At 36.7% G+C, this 17,989-nt stretch overlaps 1 long non-coding RNA gene across 1 annotated transcript; it reads left to right on the top strand.

Annotated features, from left to right (window-relative positions):
• Nucleotides 1-12,288: 12,288 nt before the first annotated feature.
• On the top strand, nucleotides 12,289-17,130 carry LOC106999082 (uncharacterized). Its single transcript, XR_013395460.1, has 3 exons — nucleotides 12,289-12,490; nucleotides 12,657-12,788; nucleotides 17,001-17,130. It is a non-coding gene; the product is annotated as an uncharacterized LOC106999082 (long non-coding RNA).
• Nucleotides 17,131-17,989: the final 859 nt, after the last annotated feature.

Here is a 17,989-nt window from a genome sequence, read left to right as displayed (position 1 = left end):
AGAGGTTGCATTAAATCTATAGATCCCTTTGGAGAATATTGCCAGCCTGGCAACATTAGCCTTTATAAGCAGTGAATAGTCAAAATTTTTTTCCGTTTTTTTTCAAAATATTTTCTATAGTTTTTGTGTATATATCTTATACTTAATTTGATAAACTTATTTTTGATGTCATCTCAAATGGAACATTCTGAGTTTTTTGTTTTAGATTATTAATTGCTAGCATATAGAAATTCAGAGGATTTTATATCTTCACCTTGTATACTGCAAGTTTGTTGAACTCATTTCTAAATTCTAAACATATTTGATTGAGTCCTTTAGAAGTTTTATACATAAGATCATGTCATATGCCAACAGAGTTTGACTTCCTTTCCATCCTCGAAGCCTTATATTTATGTTTCTAGACTAACTGTCATGTCTGTATCCTCTAGTACAATGTTGAAAACAAGTGTCAAGAGTGGAAATCCGTGTCTTGTTTCTAATCTTGGAGAAATTAGTGAACGTTTCAGATAACTTATGATGATACTTTAGTTTTTCACGGATCCCCTTTAAAAGGGAGACAGTTCCCTTATCTGCGTCATTTGCTGCATATTTTTCTCATAAGGAGTTGGAAAATTCTCAAGTGCCTATGCATCTTCTGAGATGATTATGTGGTTTTTGTTCTTTATTATATGAATACAGTGCATAGCACTAGTTGTATGTTGAACCAAATTTTGCTTTCCTGAGGTAAATACCCTTGATATAGCATACAATACTTTTTACATGTTTCTGCTTTGTTTTACTAACATTTCCTTGATGATTTTTGTCCCTGTATTCATAAGGTATATTGTTCTTCATTTTCCCTATTTGAAGTGTCTTTGTCTGGCTGCAGTATCAGGGTAAACTAACTCAGTATACAATGAGAAATCATGTTTTCTCCACTTTTTTGGAATAATTTGTAATAAATTAGTATTAATTTTTTTTAAATGATTATGATAATTCACTGATGAATTCTTCTTGATGAGGTCAGAGAGGTTAATCCTAAGAATGGTTACATGAGCTTGGAAGGAGACCCTTCCGCAGCTGAGCCTTAGCCTGGGCCATCACCTACATCTGGACTGAAGACCCAGAGAAACTGTGAGTAATATGTGTGTGGTTTTGAACCACTAAGATGTATAGTAGTCTGTTATGCACCAAGTCTTAAGTAATATACCTGACAGTAATTGCAATGCGGTATTCTAGATTAGGTCTTAGAACAGATAAATATATCATTATTAGAAACTCTGGTAAAATATGAAGGAAATCTGTAGATCAGTTAATAGTTTTGAAACATAGTGAAATTCTTAGTTTTCATGAATATACTATAGTTATTATAGTAACATTTTAGTTAGCTGAAGGGTATATGAAACTGTCTGTTCTACCTGTGTATCTTTTTGTAAATCTGCAATTATTTCAAAATCTGTTTTCTAAAATTATTATATCTTTAAAAAGAAAACAAAGACATAAGCAAAAATCTTTGGCTTCCAGAGATGAATGGGTACATAGGGAGAGAATAGAAAACGAGCATTTTTTATCTAGTCACCTTTCCAAACCCAGGTACACCTGCTTCGGGAAGGCACCATCAAGCTTTAGAGACTGTCATCCTTTGTCTCCTTCTCTGTTGCCCAGTCACCAGTTGGAGTGTCAGCAACCACTTGTTCAGAAAAAGCTGCCTTTCCTTCACATATCCAGAAAGCCCCATGTGCAGACATCATTGAGCAGTGTATATTCAGGATCCCATTGAAGCATTTTTGGGAGCTATGACTCAGATTAGAAGCCAAGAATTAGAAATTTCAGTGACAGGGAACATAAATCATATTTCTGCGTTCAGGATAGTGTTCTCTTGGTACAGGGATTTCTTCTTCAAGTAATCAGAAGACAACTGTACCTTCAAACCTTTCAGAAAAATATGTCCTAATTTAGTTCTTTTCATTCTACAGACTCCATCAGGAATTGTTTGGGACCATGCAGTCTGTTGCCCACAGCCAACCCGAAAGCCACCAAGGTAGCAGGTAAGCAGATTACAACAAACGTTTCTAAAAAATGGGTTTGGGCCACACCCTACTTACAGAGACCTGGATATGAATCTTTTACACAACAGGATTTTTGCAGTTGGATGCTAGTGAGTGGAGAAAGCAGATGACAAAGTGCTGAGCAGGGAGTTCCCAGACACACTCTAACTGCATGGAAGATGTGATTTCCCACAATACCTTAAACCAACAGTTCCTTAGAGGTTGGCCTGGACATCACAATTCTAAAAGAGATGCCATTTAAAAGAAACCAAATTCTAGACCAGATCATGAGGCAAATACCCAACACTTGGACTCCACACTCTAACCTGATTAGAAGTTGGAGTTCAGTGGAAGAATGTCTTGGATATTTGAGAACATGACACTATGTGTATTTAATTTAGCCTTGCTGGAATTTAAAACTGTAGGGGAAAATTCAGTCAACCTCCTAAATTCTGTGAGTTTTTGTTTTTGTATGTGAGTTTCTGCATACACATAAAGAAACTCCCATCGTTTAGGAGGTTGACTGAATTTTGGGTATACAGAAATTCATACTTTATGTGTTTCTTCTTCTATCAGTGTATTCCTGAGGGAACATCAAAACCAGTCCCCAAATCCAAGTACCCAAATTAGGGTTGACCAGAGTAGCAAGGGGACAGATTAAAACATTTTATAAAGACCATTATGCATCTACGTCTGCAGTGACTAAGTATAAAGTGATTTCTGTGATCACCAGCCATATGGTTAAAACGGCAAAAGGGAATGAAGAAAAAAGAGTTACATAAATATTATAGCTGAAAGAATGGAATTTATAATGAAGCTTACAAGGATCATTGGTTATATTCCTAAGACTGCAGTGGAAAGTTTCAAGATACAGCTTTTTCTAGGTCTTTAGAAAGCTATCACTCCAGTGAATTTTTCAAGTAACTCTTTATAATTGCCATCTTCTTCCTCAGTGGATTTCTTAAACCATAGTTCATAAAACTACGTTTCCATGCATAACATAAGAATTCTAGTGTTCCACTAGTAACTCTAATGTGTCTAATAGCTACGTAGAATGTAAATGCACTTGGTAAACTTATGTGATAATATTTAAACATATTCCTTCAATAACAGGTAAGAATACAGTTGATGAGCCCCCATAATCTAACACTGAGAAATTGGCAGTCACAGAGGACAGTGTATTCCACTCATCGTAGAGGGCACATTTTCACGTTTATGAAACACAGGTGCACCTTAAATTTGACAGTGTAAAACACTATTGACGAGAAGGCAACCATAATGTTATTGTCCTCATTTACATATACATGAGCTTTGTCTATAAACCTTCCATTGACATTTTCAGGTCATATCATTAACATCATATCTTGCATAAGGGGTTTCAGAAGGTTGGAAAGATAAACTCACAGGAGCAACATAGGAATCTCACAAGAAGTGCAGCATCACCAAGCTTCAGATTAGCACAGGTCATAATAATATGGGGAAAATTATGGGCAAGATGAATTGACGAGTGATTCAGGAGAGTTACATCTGAATGAGAGAAAATTTAGGAAAACCTTTTCAATGTGTTTTTCTTGTTTGTTCCATCCCATGTAATCATAGGAATGACACAAGACAAATATCCACATGTATGCACATTGAAAATAGTTTTTCCAGTAATTATAATGTATTTATATTATTACTATGTGATTTATTTATAAGTGATAAAAGTATTAGTTTCTTCGTTTGTTAGTGGTTTTGTTCTTCCATTCTGGTGTATGAAGTAATGACCTCTTACAATTGACACAAAAGATGTATCTCACAATTTATTAGAAAATTAATTTTTAGGGGTTAGTATAGGCTTGATAATATACTGCATGCTTTATATGATATCATTTCCTACAGTGCACACTGACGTCTCAAGAAGTGAGCACGATTTTCACTCCTGTGCTCCATTTTGGAGTCTGAGCTGACTTTCTGCGGGAAAGGTATAAAGGACCCTTGAGTTTGATACTGTCTGCCCCAGTCTTTGCTCACTTCAACTATATAGAATGTGTCTTGTCTGACATGCTAAATAATTTTCAGGTCTAGTTAGACAGCTCACCCTACCCTGTGACATGAAGATATTTTCCTAAATTGTGTTCTGAATACTCTTTTTATTTTTATATTTAAGCCTATGAACCAACTAGAATTGATTTTGTGTGTATGTGAGGTCATAGGTCGTATCTTGGTTGTTCCCTGTGAATATTCAATTTCCTGGAACATTTTATTAAAAACTGATCTCTGCCCCATGCATCAATGTATAAATTAACTTTTATATATGTATATGTCTGCTTTCTAGCTCTGTTTTTATTTTTTAAGGTACTGGTTGTTTCTTCTATCTTTGTGCAAATTTCACAGTCTTATTATTATCTTTTTTTTCGTTTTTTTTTTTGATACAGGGTCTCACTCTGTCACCCAGGCTGGAGTGCTATGACGCAATCATGGATCACGGCAACCTCCGACTCCTGGGTTCAAGCGATTCTTGTGCCTCAGCCTCTCGAGTAACTGGGATTATAGGTATGCGGCACCACACCTGGCTAATTCTTTTGTATTTTTAGTAGAGATGGAGTTTCACCATATTGGCTAGGCTGGTCTTGAACTCCTGACCTCAGGTGATCTGCCCACCTCGGCCTCCCAAAGTGCTGGGCTACAAGTGTGAGTCACCACACCCAGCCTACACTGTCTTATGATTAAGAGAGTCTATTTAGGACAATAATTTTCTCTCCAAAGATTGTTTTGTATTTTTTCTTTTTTAAGAGAGAGAGAGGATTTTGTCCTGTTGTCCAGCTAGGGTACAGTGACTCAATCGTAGAGGAGACTCTGTGTTTGAACTACTGGGATCAAATGATCTTCCCCTCTCATTCTCCTGAATAGCTAGGACTACAGGCACAAGCCACCATGCCTGGTTAATTAATTTTTTTTTTTTTTGGTAGAGACCAGGTCCTCCTATGTTTCCCATGCTAGTGTAGAACTCTTAGCCACGGGTAATCCTCCCTGCTTTGTCTCCCAGGGTGCTAGGATTGCAGGTGTAAGCCACTGTGCCTGGCCCAGAGCCTCTTCTTCTAACCACAGTGCTTTTCCATAATGAAGTAAAAAATGTAACAACCTGCATGCCTTGCACCTACACCAGTACTTTCAGCTGTACCTTGAATAAAGCTGTAGGTTTAGAACTTTAAAAAAAAAAATTAAATGTTAATTTTTTTTGATACAGGATCTCGCCCTTACACCTGGGCTGGAGTGCAGTGGCAAGGTCTTGGCTCACTGGAGCCTCGACTTCTGGGCTCAAGCAGTCCTCCCACCTCACTTTCCCAAGTAGCTAGGACCACAAGTGTACAACTCTGCCAAGTTAAACTTTTTTTTGTATTTTTTGTAGCGATGGGGTTTCGTCTTGTTGCGCAGGCTGACCTCGAGCTCCTGAGTTCAAGCAATCCGCCCACCTCAGCCTCCTGAGGTGCTGGGATTACAAGCATGAGCCACCGCACCTGGCTGGTTTAGAACTTAAATTGTTGCTGTAAACTCTTGAGTCTCTTAATATCCTTGTGAATCTTAGACAATCCCCCAACACCAGTCCCCACTTTATGTATAAATACTTTCAACAACAGCCATTAGTGTTGAAAACCTTGAGATGCAGCCATAGTAACCTTCTGCACTGGTGTAGACGACTCTGTGACAGGTTCCTTCTCCTCCAGACCGTGCCCACCAAAGTCAGAGCCACATGGGAGCCTCTGAGCTCAGAGCCACTGTATGGGGTCTCCATGTGCAAGGGCAGCAGCTTCCTGCCCTTTCTGTTGGTGAGGTGAGGAATTCAGTTTTGAATAAAGCTGAGCTTGTTCAGTACTGATTTTGCAGGCTGGCCAGTGACACCTTAAGACTTTATTTCTTGCATTGTAATATTTATCCTGGTTTTGATATGATTTGTTGTTCAAATGTGTTTAACACTTGAGTATAATATTTTTCTTTTTTTACTCTCATAAGCATCATCTAAAACCATATTTTAATTTTTGTGTTGTATATTTAAGGTGTTTATTCCTCTGTTTTAAAAATGGATTCACAATTATTTTTCAATGAACACTTTTAATTATTTTAATCTTTTCTCATATTTCTCTTTCCTAAATTTAATGTGAATATCATTTTTATTAGAAAAGACTGATGTTACACGTTCTCTGTTTTTTGTTTTTCTGCAAATTTTCTCTGAAATATCTCTGGTTGAAAAGGAGAAGGACAGAAACTGTTCTGGAAGCCACAAGGCAAAATTGACTCAGATTCTTATGCTTAAAAAGATGTGTGAAACTTTCCATTATATGGCTCAGTTTCTGTACATGTGAAAGGTTAACAAGGTATTGATTTGTGTAGCAGTATAGTAACACTTCACGTCTGATTACAAGGAGCAACCACTTCTTAATTGTGCAGGTGTGAACTTCATGATTTTGCCTTACTTTCTCCTTACACAAAGATTTAGACAATGGCTGGACTCCATAATTCCTTCCATCTGACTTCCATAAATGTGTACATGACATGTCTTTGTACAGATCACCTATTCTATTAGATATTATTTTCTTATTTTTGATGAGTGATTATTAAATTTGGTTTTAGTTCTCAGAGATACAAAAAATACCACTTAGAAAATGTGTACATAGAGTGCTGGATCAGAAAATATTTTTGTGCCATTTGCTTGTAAAAAGGGTATTTCAATTTTCTATTTATTGTCCTTTTCATCAGTCTTAATATTCTCAAAAGGCTTTCATGCTTGTGCTCTTTTTAGATTTTAATTTTTGTTTTAGTCAAAAAACATGTGAGGATTGGGAACACTTGTTCAAGATGTGTGACATGAGCAGTCAGCAGAGCAAAAACACTGATATTGTATGGGAATATGTAATAACAGATGGGCATTTGCTCTGCTAGGTGTGGCAGCAGTCAGGGTCTGTGAGCTTCAGTGCTGTAAGCAGAACTGACAGATCCTGCTTTAAGGAAAAAGGTGCCCCTCATCTGTTGTATTCACCCTGGCACCATTTTGTTACCAAACCCAGTAGTGACAGGAAAAGAAGCCTAAAGGTAACTAAACATTTAAATTATTTATTATTAAGGCACAAAATAAATTATATATTTCATATATTTCTATTTCAGATAGAAGCAAAATTATTGAATAAACCATAATATAGGCCTGTCCCTGTGTTGCATGAAAGCAGTGTATTTTGATTATTGCCTTTGCTTGAGTCTAAAGATGAGGCTTTGGTTAACTTGAGTTAGATGTTAGATGCTGGCAGGAGTCTGTCTTCTTTAGAGGAGCTACATGTATCCAGGAGTCAATTCCTTGTACCTTAACACCACAAAGATTAGTTAATAGCACCTGATAAGAACTTTTTCAGGGTGTTGGAGGTGGTGATACACCTCACAGTGATTAATTTTTTTAGCTTTGATAAGCCCCAGCAATAAGTCAGAGACTTAATTTAGAATTCAATTTTGGAGATGTCTGTCAAAGATGTTAGAAACCTTATAATACTTGATCAAAAGCAAACTACAGGTCCTTGTAAAACAATAGTTATTCATTTAACCAAAGTGATCATTGAAAGACTTTAAAGGCAATACAGAAAGTTACACATATGTAAAAATCTTACTCCTTTCAAATTTCATAGGTTCTTAAAAAGCAAATAAGCACTTTATAAAGGCAACGTAGGAACTATCTTGATAAAATGTAAAATCTTGTTTCTTAAGCCAGTTACCAAAAAGTCAGAGGAAAACCTTTTTTAGTGTGACTGCCTCTCCTTAGGGGAAAGCCCGTTGAGATGATCTGGAAGTACAACTTATAATAAAAAGTGCTTGAGTTTATTCAAACATGGGAAGAGTGTGTACACAGTTATGAGTAGAACTGGGGAATAGATGTCTCTTAGTAGCTGCATGGTAGCTTTCCTGATGACAGAATTTAGACACACCAAAACAACAACAACCACAACAACAACAAAAAACCACAACCCAAGAGTCTAGAATCAAGTTCTCCTGGAGGAAAACACTGCTTTTATAGACCTCTAAGATAAAATATTTCAGCATCAGGCCACAACATTTAGAAGTAAGAAAATTTACAGGAGTTGAGAGGAAGCTGAAGGATAGAGTTATCCCAGGACATGTCAAAGGGAGAAAAAGCTGATAGCAGCAGGACAACAATTGAACATTTGAGATATGAATCTCACAAGTTTTCAAAAGAAATCGATTATGGAATAGAAATTCAAAATTTCTTGTCATTTTATTAAGAGCAAATTGATACCTTAAGAAAATATTGGTTTAATATAGGGGACCATTCTTTAGAAAGACTGTTATAAACAATTCCTTTTGAATTATACCTAACTTGATTACATACAAAATTCCTTTTATAAATTCCCCTTCACGAGCCTTGTCGTGACTTACACAGACCATCTGTCACATGCTTGGACTGTACACTTGTCCTATGGTACCTATTCCTTTTTAAAATTTTTTTCAATTTTCTTTTTCTAGATTAACCTTGTAATAAGAACCTGTTGCTTAAATAACCAGTCATTTTCCTTTAGGAGAATAATTTACCATGCAAGATTCTTTCTCATATAAAATTACTCTTTTTTCTTGATAACTTTCCTTACCAAAAATACATGCCCTTGTCTATATCTTTCTTCACATCTCTTTTCGCCATATACTGCTTTCCTTTCTAGTTTGTTTCATAAATAACCTTTTCAAACTCATAATTTGAATCAACTTTTAAAAAACTTTTGAATTAGACAAAATAATTCTTTTTCTGAATAAAGACACCTCTTCTTTGGCACATTTTATAGAAACCTAGGAAAAAAGAAATCCTGAACTATCAGATATTAGTATTGTATAGATGAGAAACATTTCACAACTTTTAGAACAGTTTTCTCTATATAATAACCCTTTCTTAATTGGAATTGACCCAGACATCCAGTAAGCATCCAAAATGATTTTAAGATTTTAAATTATACAAAAATTGCACTTAGAAGCATTGATCTCGTTGACGTGTACTCAGTTTTTCCATTTTAACAGTTTACCTAGAGTACTTTTGAAAACTGGGATATTACCCAAAAGTAGTAATTATTTAGTTATGTCCCTATAACCCATTTTTAAAGTCTGTGGACATAAGGTGTTTTACCTAATTAAGAACCTTAAAGTTCAATATATGTGCATTTTGTTAATAGCACAGAAGATTTAACTGTTTTCATTGAACTAGTAATATTAAATTAGTCTAACTCATCTATAAAATCACACAAACAAAAATTATTCTGTTTTTGGCTGGGTTTATGGTCCTATAGCCTTTATGTCATATCCTGACACCTTAATATATAGACAGAGATAAATACAAAACCATTTGTTCAGTAAACTCAGATAAAAATATGCTGATCATTTTGAAGATATTTCTAATATTATGTCACCAATAATCTTAAAACCAGTTTTATTTTTCAAGGATTATTAAATTTATGTGAAATTGAAAAGCTGCCTGACTTAATTTATGAGCGCTTATTTACTTGTAAGTCAATTTAGTAACAGACTACACATAACACACATACCTACATATGTACATACACACAAACATGTCTACATATGTACATACACATCTACATATGTACATACATACATATCTACATATGTACATACACAAACACGTCTACATATGTACATACAAACATGTCTACATATGTACATACACACAAACATCTACATATGTACATACACACAAACATGTCTACATATGTACATACAAACATGTGTAAACAGGTATACACACACAAGGAAAGGTCTCATAGCTTTTACCTTGGGGTTCCAACCGGAAAGTAACAGTATACACTCAGTATTTTATAAAAAATAGCTGGATACACGTTATTGTCTGACAAAACTGGAACCTGTTTCCATGGCTAAATTGTGTTTTCTCCAATATATAATCTATGAAAGCTGTGAACCAAAATTTGAGTAAAGCAATCTTTATGGCAGCTTTGTTTTTAAGAAAGCATCTTTTACCTTTTTTTTTCCTTCAGTTTTAAACAAGTTTCCTTTGTTTACTTTCTAATTAGTCCGTAAATAATGTGTCTTATCACAGCACCAACAGCTTAGTAACAGCCAATCTGAAGCAGACAGAAAAGAAAACAGAGGAAGAGGTTTTGATGACTCTGCTTCACTTAATAGCTGCAGTTAACCATTTGAGCTCTCAAGTTTTCTTGCTATAGTTTGCCTCTCTGTTTAAAATGTTCACAAAAGTAGGTCTTAATAAGTAGCCAGCTGAAATCCAGAAGAGAATGAGAATACGAATTTCCTGTCAGGCCTCTGCAGAGGAACCAGGTTTAAAATCTGGCCTCTTTAAAAGGAGGGAAAGAGAAAAAGATAGAAAAGGAGGTTTGTGAACCTTCTAGCTGCTGCATGGTATAGGGTTGGTATCCCCACCACTCTTGCTGACATCCCATCAGGGAGAGCCCCAGTACCCTGGACATGCACAGTGTGAGACAAATCCCTCCCACCTCTGCAAGTCATGGGCAAAGGAAACTGTTTACAGCTGGAGAGAGCTAGGGGTACCTTTGACTGAGATGAGTAAGGCTGTAGGTGGCTTCCAAGATAATCAGGAAGATGAAGTTGAAAGTGAAAAAGATAGGAAGAGATCAGGGCCCACACTCAAAGGTCATACACTCACACTTACAAACAAATGGTGAGCTTCCAAACAAACCCCAGTTAAGGGCTGGGTAGAATCCTGAATTTCTTTCCTCTGTTCAAAACAGCTCCACAGGTATCTGAAACCAAGTGGAGCGATGCCCAGGAGTGCCACAAATTCAAATCCGTCAAACACTCAAATGATAGTCCCGTTAGTGAACAAGACAAAACAGCAGAGCCCCAGCGACACCCCAGAAGACACGGGAAAGCTGGGTGCAATCCGACCAGCTCCCTTGGTTACAAGGGTTGCCAGCTTCTTCAGAGGTCACATTCTTTGTACCAGCAAAGTGTCGATGGCTGCAGAAGTTGTGCGAGGAAGTGAAAGGGAGGGTCTAGGAAATGAAAGATTTTCAGCAGCCACTTGGAAGTTCCCAAACGTTCCTCCCATGGGGTCCGCTAGCCTTCAGCTGCAGTTACTCACAGGTAACCCTCCGCCTTGGTAGCAAAACCAGGCTCACAGGCTTGGGTTGCCCAGAGCACATAATGCTCCCCATATGGGCCACCAAATTTGTTACCAAACACAGGTTTGGCCACTTGTCACTGACACTATCAAATAACAAGCATGAGGGTGGTAAAAAGAAAGTGACTTTATTTCACAGTTTAGCAATGGAGAAGAACCGGGTTTGTATCTAAAGGAGCCGCTTCGGTTTTCTGGGATGAAAGCAGGGTTTTAAGAAGAGAAACTTTCATATGCAGGGCGTGCAAGGAACATGGAGGTGCGGGGTCTATGTGACTTGCTGTAAAACTTAGCTAAGAGGTCATCCGTTAATCTGACCAGTGTCATTGAGGACAGAATCGGAATGTGGATTAACTCTTGTCTTGAGACAGTCTCCCTGTGAGGGAGAATTCTGGATGGTGCCGCTTCCATTCAACATTTGGTCCTTAGAATTTCTAAGGAAACATACTTAGATAAGCTGGCAGTCCTTGCAGGCTGTTTCACTGGAGGAAACGAAGGAAGGAAAAGGTTAAATTTGCCTTTCTAAGGAGCTAAGCAAGAGGTGAACAGTGAGAAAGAGAAAAAATACACAGGTAATTTTTAGGAGAATGCTATAGTGGGTTACAATTTAACATAATTTCACTGTGTCTAAAGAGCTACCCTATACTTCATGCAAACTACATAGCCTGCGGCATTCATGGAGTGACGAAAAGAGAAAAAAATAGTTTTGAAGTGCAAAGGTAACTGGAGATTTTTTTAAGGAAAATCAGTGAAGGAAGAAACCTTTATTGGCTTCCTCTTTTGGTGAGAAATATTCTCTTATAAGTAGACAATTGTACTTTAATTATTTCATAAGGTAGTGATTTTACCAGCCACAACTAGCAGCATAACATAGGAAAGGCAGGTTGGTGTCCACACAGGGTCACTAAATCTACCTAACAAACCATTTACTTGATTTCTAAAAATATCCTTCATCCTTGGACTTGATGCAGGATTACTGAGTCATGGAAAACTTTGTGTTCTTGTAGTCATAAATGAGATGAAAGCATAAAGGTAAATTATTCTTTATTAAAGAATTCATTTAAATTACTTTTCTTTGTATCTTTGCTTTTTGTTTCTGTACTGCTCCAGTACTCCTGTGAACCACGTCTGAGTGGAGTAATGATGGCACCACATTCCAGCCTGCATGGGTATTGGCCTGAGTGCTCCCGCCTCATGAAATTCAGCCACCTCTTTCTCCAGTCAGTTCCATCTTCTCAACTCCAACTGTCTTCCAGAGTCCGTGTCACACCACAGCCTGGAAACTCTCCCCAAGCAGTAACCTGAAGCAACAGTAAACCCTCATTGTTTCGCCTCTCTCGGATGTCACTTCCTTCATTGTTTGATGTGCACTGTCTTGCAATCCATCCTTCCAGATGAATCATCCATTTTTAAATGTGATAAGCCATGTCCAATCCCCATAAGTTTTACCACAACATTTTGTTTCATTCTTCCTGCAGTTACTCCATCATTACTGTACCACCGCCTATATGGATGTAATTGTCAGTGTGATGCTGAGTAAGGAACAACGTGCACCAGTCTCACAGAGAAAAATGGACAAGCGAGCTGGCCTTCGTATCACTAAAGGGAAGGTCAGATTGGTGAATATGTAATGTCTGTAGTAGTCTTGTTGGGGACATCCACAGCATGTCAATGAATCAAAGACTTAAGTAGGATCTCAAATAATAATATCTCTATCTAAAGTCTTATACACATAGTAGAATTATTTACACTTACTGAAAAAGTTCGTCTAGAGTTTTAAATTTACATTTCATTCATATACAAATGAAAGCAATATTGAAATTAATTCCTAAATTAACTCACACATATCTTGATATTCTGATTCTGATTGTTCTGAATTAGGTTTTGACACTTATTCAAAGTGATTATTGATACAGTTGGATCAATATTCACCATGTTTGTTACTGTCTTCTCGTTTTTGCGCTGCCCCTGTTTCCAATTTTGTCTTCCATTCATTTTCCTTTTTTTGTGGTTTTTATTCAGCATTTCATATAATTCAATATTCTTTCTTAGCATCTCAGACTTTTTTCATACTTTTTTATTAGTTAAAAAAAGCTTATAATTTTCATATTCTTAGTTGATCTTACATATAAAAGCTTATTTAAAATAATTATATTCAATAGCAGACAGGTGCCTTTCAATAAAATAGTAGCAAGGCTGAGTCGGTGGTTCAGGCTTGCAATCACAGCAGTTTGGGAGGCCCAGGTGGGTGGATCACCTGAGGTGGGGAGTTTGAGACCAGCCTTGCCAACATGGTGAAACCCCATCTCTACTAAAAAAAATACAAAATGTAGCTGGACGTTGTGACACACATCTGTAATCCCAGCTGCTCAGGAGGCTGAGGCAGGAAAATCGTTGAATGCAGGAGGCAGAGGTTGTAGTGAGCGTAGAATGCACCACTGCACCCCAGCCTGGCTGATAGAGCAACACTCTGTTTCAAAAAAAAAAAAAAGAAGCAATTTATTTAATTATATTTTTGTAAGTATAAGATATATATACACACTTCTAAGTAAAATGAAAGACAGGAAAACAGGGACAAAAGGAAAAATACAGGAAAAAGGAAGAAATAGTTAGAACTATTATAAGATGGTTACACTACTTCTGAAGCAGTATGATTTTATATGAAAGGAGCTTAGATTAGTTGTAAATATAAATTGCAACCTCTAGGGCAGGATACTGGAACGGGAGCCTCAGTTTTTTGCTGTCTGTGGCCAGAGGCTGCATTCAGTTATTTCCTATGTTGGCTTCTCTCCCATGGCAGAATGTGTCATCAAAGCCACCATGGGAGAGAGCCTGCAGCAAGACAGGAATCATAATCTTAGGTAACATGATTATTCAAGTGACGTCCTATCACATTGTAGTTTTCTGATGTATCAAAGCAAGTCTCGGTTTCTCCGCAAAGTCAAAAGGAAAGGATTAGAATATTGGGTTATGTACACCAAGCTGTGAGGATCATTGCGCACCATCTCAGCGCTCACCTGCCAACATCAGGTCTTTCTTAATCTGAGACAGGTTCTCAGTCCTCACTTACTTTGCTGATCTTGGCCTTTGTGAGAAAACAGGTCACATAATTTGTAAAATGTATCAGAATCTGGATTTCTCTGAATGTTTCTCATGATTTTACTGAGCCTTATAGTTAAAGACATGTAATTGTCTATTTGTGAAGACAAGAAACAGCGAACAGGACATTATTTACAAATACAGATTTAGAGACCAAAACTAAGAAAGAAAAGTTTGCAAATGGAAAAAGGAAAATTAAAAATAATAGTGCTGTTCACCAGGGTAACAAAAAGGGTAGTAGGGAAGTGAGCACCTGGGACACTACAAGATCGACAGTGTTCTGCTTAGTAAGCTCAGTAGTATAATTTAAAAAATATGTATGTTTTATTTATTTGTTTTGTTTGCTTGTTTTGTTTTTTTGGTTTTTTGGGTTTTGTTTGAGATGGAATCTCCCACTGTTGCCAAGCTGGAGTGCAGTGGCACAATCTCGGCTCACTGCAAGCTCCGCCTCCCAGGTTCAAGCCATTCTCCTGCCTCAGCCTCCCGAGTAGCTGGGACTACAGCCGCCCGCCACCACGCCCGGTTCATGTTTGTTTTTTTAGTAGAGACGGGGTTCCCCATGTTGGCCAGGATGGTCTTGACCTCGTGATCCACCCGCCTCAGCCTCCCAAAGTGTTGGGATTACAGGCATGAGCCACATCGCCCGGGCTATTTATTTGTTTTTTTAAAATATTTTTTACAATACTTTTGGATTTACAGAATAGTTGGAAGTACATACTGAGAGTTTATATATACTCAACACATAATTTCCCTTTTATAAATTCTTACATTCATTTGAAACACTTGTTGCAGTTGGTGAACCAATATTATACATTATCATTCACCAACATTCACAATTAATCAGATGTTCTGTTTTCATGTAACGTCCATATTCTGTTCCAGGATTCCGCCCAGGACACCACATGACATTTAGGTATCTTGTGCCAGTTTCTCAGATGTTTCCTATTTCTGATGTCATTGAAATCCCTCCTTTGGGATGTCTCTGGTGTTTTCCTAATGACTGGATGGCCGGTGTGGATTTAGCAGAGGAAAACCACAGAGGGAAGGTTTTATTCTCATGATACTGTGACAAGAGTACATAGTATCAACATGCTCTATCACTTTTTTTTGAGATGGGTCGCACTCTTGCTCAGGTTGGAGGGCAGTGGCGTGAACAAAGCTCACTGCAGCCTCGAACTCTTCGGCTGGAATGATCTTCCACCTCAGCCTCTTGAGTAGATGGGACTGCAGGCATGTGCCACCACATCTGGGTGATTTCATTTTACTTTTACTTTTATGGAGGCAGAAACTCAAGACATTGCCCAGGCTGGTCTCTAAGCCCTGGCCCCAAGCGTTCCTCTCACCTCAGGCTCCCAAAGTGCTGGGATTACAGGTGTGAGCCGCTGTACCCAGCTGCTTTATCATGGTTAATGTTATTTGATCGCATGGATGAGGCAGTTTAGCTCAGTTTTCTTCACTATAAAATTAATATTATTCCTCTTTTCATGTTGTACCTTTTGGAAAAAACATCACTATGCCCAGCGCATACATAGAAAGTAGGAAATTATGCCCCATTTCCCTATGGGCAGACTTTCTATAAACATCATTTGAGTTTCTGTAAAAAACATTTAACATTCTTTGGGCTGTTCTGGATCACTTGCATTTTTCTGTGTGTTTTAGAATCAGTGGTCCAAGAACTGCTAAAAATGAAAAAAATTTAGAATTTTAGTAGGGCTTGTATTGAATCTGAAGATGTATTTAGAAAGTATAAGCATCCTGGTTAATACTTAATAGCTTTCTGATCAATGAAAAACTAGTTTATATAGTATATTACACTAATTCTTGTATTCATTTATTTAGGATTTCTTTAAGACTTCAATATTATTTGTAATTTTCAGTATATATATCTTGCAGTTATTATGTTATTTTCAAATATATTTTCTTTTTGATGCCATGTTACATGAAATTATTTTGAGAGTCATTATTTGATTAGTTTCCATTGTATAGGAATGCAATTTATTACATAGATCATGCATACTGAATTTTGTTTTTGTTTCAATGTTGTTTTAGTGAATATTTTAGGATTTTCTATATATTAGGTTATGTCACTGGCCAACAGATTGTTTGACTTCTTCCCTTTCAATTTGGAAGTCTTATATTTATTTTTCTATCCTACTTTTATAAATTATGTCCTCGAGCATAAGGTTTAGTTGAATTAGTGGGAATAGGTAAACTTTTGTGTTTATAATTTTGGGAATATTAATGAGACCTACTTGATACCATGTGTTTTCATGTGAATTTTTCATAGGTGCCTGTTTTAGGGAAGAACATTCCCTTTATGCAAAATTTGTTTAGTGTTTTTACTGTGAATGGGTTTTTGAATTGGAAAGTGCTTATTCCATACTTTTAGATGTGATAATGAAAATTTTGTTGTTATATTAATATAGTTATTACACTAATTCTTTTTATATGTTTTACCAAACTTATGATCCTGAGTAAATAAATAAATTAGTGTTTAATTCTGTTTTACAATCCTGATTTGTGTTGAAACTATTTCCTTGAGAATTATTGCCTAGCTATCCGTAAAGCATATTAGTTTATAGTTTTCATTTTTTGGATTGTCTTTGTCTGGTTGTTACCTCAGAGAAAACTGCCTTATAGGACACACTGCACACTGATCTCTTCTCTGTTATTTTATTTTTTTGGAGAACAGTTAGTAAAAAATTGCTGTTGTTATTTTAAAGGTTTGGAATAATTCATCAGTGTAATCTTCTCAACCTGGTCAATCACATGAACTTAGAAGATGATTCCTCCCCAGCTGATCCTTCAGATGAGACCTCAGCCTTTGCAGTCATCTACATGTAGATTCCTGACCCAGAGAAACTGTGAGTAATTTGTGTATGCTTTTGAGCCACTAAGCTATGAGGTAATTGGCTATGCTGCAATAAACAATAATACACTTGATGGTAAACATAGTATGTTATCCTTGATTAGATCCAAAAAAATGAAAAATGGCATTAGTGGAAAACCTGGTAAAATATGAAGACAGTCAGTACTTTAGTTAATAGTTTTGTGCCTTTGTCAGTTTGTGAGTTTTCACAGATAGTCTATGGTTATGTGTATGATATTAATGTTGCAGGAAATTGAAGGGTATATCCAAATTTTGTAAGATTTTAACAACTCTCTATAAATCTAAAATTATTTCAAAATAAATAGAAGTGTAGACATGGCTCATATATTTGAGATCAGGTCTTCCTCTTAACTTAATTAAGCTTTCATGGAGTTTTAACTCATGGTACAAATGCAATAACATTATAAAATATAAATGAGATGAGTTTCTATTTTACTCACTCTATTCTTCAGGGAACACTAAAGTCCATTCTTCTTCTCAAGTATCCAAAACTCAAGTTGATCCAAGTAACAAGTGGACGGCATAAAAGATTGTATGAAAACCATAATGCATCTACATCTTCAGTTACTAATCATAAAATGATTTGTATGATCATTCTTCACATGATTAGAATGACTATGGGAAAGAAGAAAAAGAAATGCAACTTTCTTGATTTAAAAATCGTATCTGTGCAAGAGTGATGGCATACCCCTGTAGTCAGTCCCAGCTGCTAGGGAGGGTTGTTAGGATGATCATGTGATACCAGGAGTCTGAGTCTGTGTAGTGTGCTATGATTGTGCCAGTGAATAACCATGCACTCCAGCCTGGGCAACATAGTGAATC

The sequence above is a fragment of the Macaca mulatta genome, chromosome 7 (genome assembly GCF_049350105.2).
Source record: "Macaca mulatta isolate MMU2019108-1 chromosome 7, T2T-MMU8v2.0, whole genome shotgun sequence".
Classification (NCBI taxonomy): domain Eukaryota; kingdom Metazoa; phylum Chordata; class Mammalia; order Primates; family Cercopithecidae; genus Macaca; species Macaca mulatta.
The sequence above is the reverse complement of the archived record's forward strand: the minus strand, read 5'-3'. Positions and strand labels throughout refer to the sequence as shown.